Below are 5722 nucleotides of genomic sequence, written 5' to 3' on the forward strand. Positions count from 1 at the left end.
CTTGTGCCATTCTGTTCAGAGGCATATTTTGTTTCATTTGGTTTTTTGTAACACAACATCCACAAACAACTGCTGAACACTCCTTTGACGGACAGAGTAAGAAGCATGGACATTTCAGCACAAAGCTGGATGACTGACAGCTTTGTTTTATTCTTATAGGATTACAAACTCATCAGGGAGTCTTGGACTTACATACAACTCCCTTTTATCTTGTTAATGTATTTAGACTGTAGCCACTGCTTAGGCCCTTGAAACATTTGCAAATAATTATGTTCTAAAAAGCTGCTAGTCTGATCGGAGATTTTGGTAAAGGATTCATTTTGTTTTCTACTGGCATAGAAAGCGATCTTCACAATGAAGGCAAGAGCTGGGAGGGAGTTTGTGTAAGATCTAACACTATCCAGTGTGTGCTCTTTACATGCAATGCTCGTATTGCATTCACTGAGTAACTTACATATTTGTGCTTCAGGCTGCAACTTTTCCTTCCCTGCTGTCATTTTCCCAAAGTAGTCTACAATTATATCCCTTTGGTAGCAGCTTTTCCTGTCCTTATTTAATAAGTGGCAGACATGGTCTGTTTATATAATCGTGCTAATGGCCTCATTGAAAGTGAAACCAGGCAGAGGTTCCTGTAAACCATGTGATTTTCTCCCTGTGCCGCTCTGAGCATTACAGCATCAGTCCCTTGCTGGAGGCTGATGGCACCGCGGCTCTCCCGAGCTTGGCACAGCTTTGCAGGCAATCTGTTCTCATCCTGGAATGAGGGTAGAAATAGATGCAAACCCTCTTTGCTTCTCAGATGAAAGGCTGCCATAAAATCTGTGCACGGGGGGGGGGGGGAACGGGGGGGGACGCGGATCAGGCAAGTTAAAGGAGAATTGCAGAGTTGTAGAGTATAATAAAGATTTACAGCTTTTTAAAAGCATATACTCTTCTCCCTTTAAACTACGCTGTTAGGAGCAGCCAAATGTTTTATTGTCAAAGGTACCTTTTGAAAGAATTTCTGACTTTCCTAACAATTATTTCTTTTTCACAATGGTAAAGTTTCATCAACATGTCAGTTGAAAAAAACAACACCCACACTATTGCTTCTGAAGGAAAACCCCTAAGCCCAGAAATACTTTAATTTGCTCATCCCACTTCAGGAGCGGCGTATTTGTCTTCTGTCTCTGTTTTAATCCCTGGATGATGACATCTGGAGCAGACTGCATCCAACCCGTCAGATTCTGCTGAAAGTGCGTTTTTGGAGGGAAAGAGGAAGACTACATTTTTTAAAGTAGGGTTTATGCCCTTCTGGTCCACAGCCACTTTTACCAGTTGATAGCATGGCTTTGACTACACTGACAGTAATTTTGCAGCAGACAGGACTTGACTTGTCAGCTACCTTGGACATAGAAAAAAGGATCTTGTACTAGAATGACAAGTTAAAAAATTTCAGGTGCTACTAGAAAAGAATAAAGGGGACTTCTTCCACTCCAGACAGAGACCAGTAAAAAGCTCAACTGTCCTCTGGAAATCTAAGGCTTCAACTGTTTTTTTTAAACACGTTCACAGCCATGCTATCAAACAAAAATCATAATTCTTCTCTCAAGAGTCTAAGCAGCTCTTGCAGCTGATGCAAGAGCCGGGTTAAAAGACCAGGCAGGTGCAGAGTATGTCACCTTAGAGGGGAGTGAAATGAAAGACCCAACACTGAACCGGATTCTCACCCAAAGCACTTATGGCCTCAGCAACCTACCACCCCCAGTTACACCTTGGGCCATCAGCACCAAACTTCCTTTAGTCAGAAAGTCCTTACAACAGAAGATTTAATTAAGTCCTCAAGATTTGGAATTCCTCTTAAGATGGCTCTTAAGAGTCTACTACCCTCACCTCTTTCTACAAGGGATGCATTTAACTGAGTGCTGTCCCAGCCCAGCAGTGATTTATCCCAGCTCTGCCTGGATGTTTTCTGGAAGCAAACTCCTTCATGCTGTATTATTCTCAGCTGACCTTGTTCTTAGGCATTACCTCCTCTGAACAGAGACAGTAAGAAACTGCCCGCAAATCAGACTAAACAACCAACCATTTATTGTTAGGCAGTGTTGATACCATCCATGGTCAGCCCAAGGTTTGAAAATAAAGTAGCTCAGCTTTCCTAATAGGCTCATGCGTTCAGATGACTACAAATGTCTCCTCCTGTGGATGTAACTGAAATACAGCTGGTTTCAAGAAACAGGAATTACAGATGAATTGTAAAAATGAGTGGGACAACTGTGGAAGCCAGTGTGAGGGGCCGAAAACTGTAAGCCTCAGGGTGTTCAGCACCATATAAAAGCAGGTTCTCATGTGGCCTGAACAAATGCCACACAAGAGACCAAGTTGCATCTTCAGGCAGCTTATTTCAGGAAGGCAACTGCTTTGCAATCCATCCTGTTCACAGGCCTTTACTGGAAAAAAATATACACAGTGTATGACAACCTGCCTTAGAGCAAGAACTCACAGCTAATTCACACCGATACAAACTACCAACAGGAACAGGAATTGACTGCGTAAGTACTGTAAACACAGGCACATAAATATGAATCAATTTTTGTTTAATGACATGACACATCGTACATATCATGTACTTCACTACATACACACCAAACTGAGTGTTTGGCTTCAGGATTTTAGAACTTGACTGCTTTATTTTCTGATTTCTTTATATTACCTTGACCTTCAGCTACTCACAGAACTACTTAATCTGATAAATCAGCTAGCTAAAGGCCAACTATTTAATTTGATAAATTAGCTAACAGAATGAAGACACCACATTTGCTGTACTGATATCGGGTTTACGCTGCTACAGGGACTGCAGCTTGTTGTACAGATGACTTCTTTCAATAACAAAGCTGGTGGCCTTGAAAAAAAGAAAAGTTTCTTTGGAAGGCACATTCTGCTTCATGTTTTCATGTTGCTGATAATACTGTTTTTCTCTGACAATGTTTATGAATATCCAATTAGGTTTCAGCACGCCATTTCATGGTGACTTGACAAGAGTCACTTGGTGACTGTGGAAGAGCCATGTGAAGCTATTCAGAATCTGTGCTTTTCAGACAACAGCAATTGTGGAGTATCATGTTTCCACTTAAGTACCAGTCTTTACGCCAAACCTACTGAAGCGTTATTGTAAATGGGTCACATCGACCTTTCCCTCTTTCTGAGCTGGCTGCTGTACACAGGGAAATGCAATATCCAGTCTTGCTTGTGACCAGTTAATCTTTGGACAACTGACCCTTATTAGCTTTCTCTGGGAGCAATCTGAAGTCCGCGTGGTAGGACTGGATAGAGGGGGTTATAAGGCAGCCTATTTCACTACTTGAAAGGCACTGGACATCAAAACAAGGACCAGATCCATCAGATGACTAAATCAACACCTAAAAGGGTAGGAAGAGATGTCAAAAACAGAGTAAGTGTAAATCAAGCCTTTTAAAAATAAAAAAAAAAAAAAAAAAAAAGTGAAATCAAAGAAGTTTGATATGGACTTTTATCTACATTTTTATTACAGTGAGATGCACAAAATACGAGCAAATTGAGGAAAATGTAATGAACATTGCCTGATAACATTCTTAGACATTTCATGCATGCTTTTGAAGACTGCCTTGTCTTGACTTTTAAATACCTCTGGGACACGAATTGTAATTACAACAGATTTAGGAATTTGCCAAGACTCCTCTGAGAAACTGTCATTTGAGAAACATGTTTGTAAGAATTCATCAGAGTACTTGAACAAGGTGCTTGCTCAGTAAACAAATACTAAATAATTTTGCTATCACTTTCCTTTCTAGACCTTTCAAAACAGATTTTAATTATTGTGTTATAAAATTAATCCATATGCTTAGTTAGAATAGAACACACTACTATTTCTCCTACAGCATATTTCCCTTTCCTGAATAATAAATTAATCCTTAATGAAATAAATCTTGCAGGACAAATCTGCATATAATATTTTAAAGAAGAAATTTGCATTATGAGTTTGTAAAAGCTCTTTAAAAGTCAATTTAAGTCTTATCTTTTATGTACAGCTTAAAGATGACAAAGAGTAGACTGCAAAAATAGGAAGGTCATCATTAAAATCTAAAGTAACCAAGAATTAGTTTCTTTAGTACTGGATATAAGAAGCTATTTTTTTTCCTAAGAATTGCTCCACCACTTAAAAAAAAAAAAAGCTTTTCTACTGATTGTTAAACACTTGTTAGCACTGAGATACTACGTCTGTGGGTTATAGAGAGACAGTCGCTGGTAAACATTTACTTTAATACATTAAAGTCAATGGCATTAGATTAGTGATGCCAGCTCACATAAACTGTAAAGAAAAAGACAAAAGCTTAGCATTGCTATTTTCAGCACAAGTTTGAAACGCATGCAATAGGACTAAACTTGCCTTGCATTCCAGTCTTTCCTTGGTACCTTGCACAAACACAAACTAACAGGGGCCCTTCATATACAACTTGGCACACTGGCATTTCCATCTCAGAAATGCAAGGTCATTGCTGGAGAGGACATGTATGCTGTCACAGAACCACTACTGGTGGGAAGGCAGCGGCACCAGCTTCAGGCAGCACAAATAGCCCGGAACGTTCTCATCTACTAACAGGCTGATCCAAGGTTGACTGAAGTCAGTGAGGAGTCTCACCCTTGAAACTTCTCCCTCAACCCAAGTGTAATCAGCTGACTTCAAAGGTTTACAGTCAAATTAAAAGTATGCTTTTTTTTTTTTTAATTCTAGTTTTTTTTCTTTTTTAAAAAAGAATGCTACAGTTGATATATGTCCACTAGGCCCCACAGTACAGAACCTGTTAAAGTTTAAATCTTTCACACCTCATTCAAGTGCCTTCCTTATATTTTTAAATGATTTGCAAATACCACACATCAATACCCACCTGTGTTATCAAAGGTATTTTTATTTGATTTAGATAAGACTATGTCTGGGCTAGTAACTTTCTATTCTATATAAATACAAGGCAGATCTAACAGTTTGGATTCAGCACTTTACATATTAAAACAAATTAGCTAATAATTTGAATTTTTCTTCCATAAATCATAGCAAAGACATTGAAGTTCTTCTTTTTAAAAAAGGAGATAATTAAATATTACATGAGGTATTTTAACAAAGTATATTTTCTCACTGGAATACATCTTAAAGTAAGTACCCCTAGTTTAAATGACTTGGCGCAGTAAAACAGAACAGACAGTACTACAAGTATCCCTGTGACCAGCAGCAACTTCATTTTCACAGCATGATTTAACACTTGGTATTTTTTTTATAACTAGAAACTAAAATTTGCATTCCATACTATCTTCCACCTGAGCATATGAAGGAACTTTATAACCTTGTGATAACCTCCTCCCTCCAGACACAGTCAGACCAGTTAAATAGCTGCAGAAACAAAAGTACAGCGAGTTTTCTGTGATTTGCCTCAGGTCAAAGAGGAAGACGGTAGCAAAACCAGCCTGATCTTCTTTTTCCTGTGTTCGTCACAGATCTCCATTTTTTCTGTATTGATCCCAGGCCTAAGTTACTGTGTAATCTACTTTGTAACATTCACTATCTTTTTGTGTGCAGCATGTTCCCAGTAGCCCAAAAGGGCATGCAGTCTAGTAAACCAAGGTACACAGGACAACAGAAAATGGAGCTACTAGTTATTAGTTTGAGATATGACCTCTTACCAACATATCTAAAACAATTTACAAGTTAGGC

Source organism: Haliaeetus leucocephalus, unplaced genomic scaffold (genome assembly GCF_000737465.1).
Source record: "Haliaeetus leucocephalus isolate CR32 unplaced genomic scaffold, Haliaeetus_leucocephalus-4.0 Scaffold932, whole genome shotgun sequence".
NCBI lineage: Eukaryota > Metazoa > Chordata > Aves > Accipitriformes > Accipitridae > Haliaeetus > Haliaeetus leucocephalus.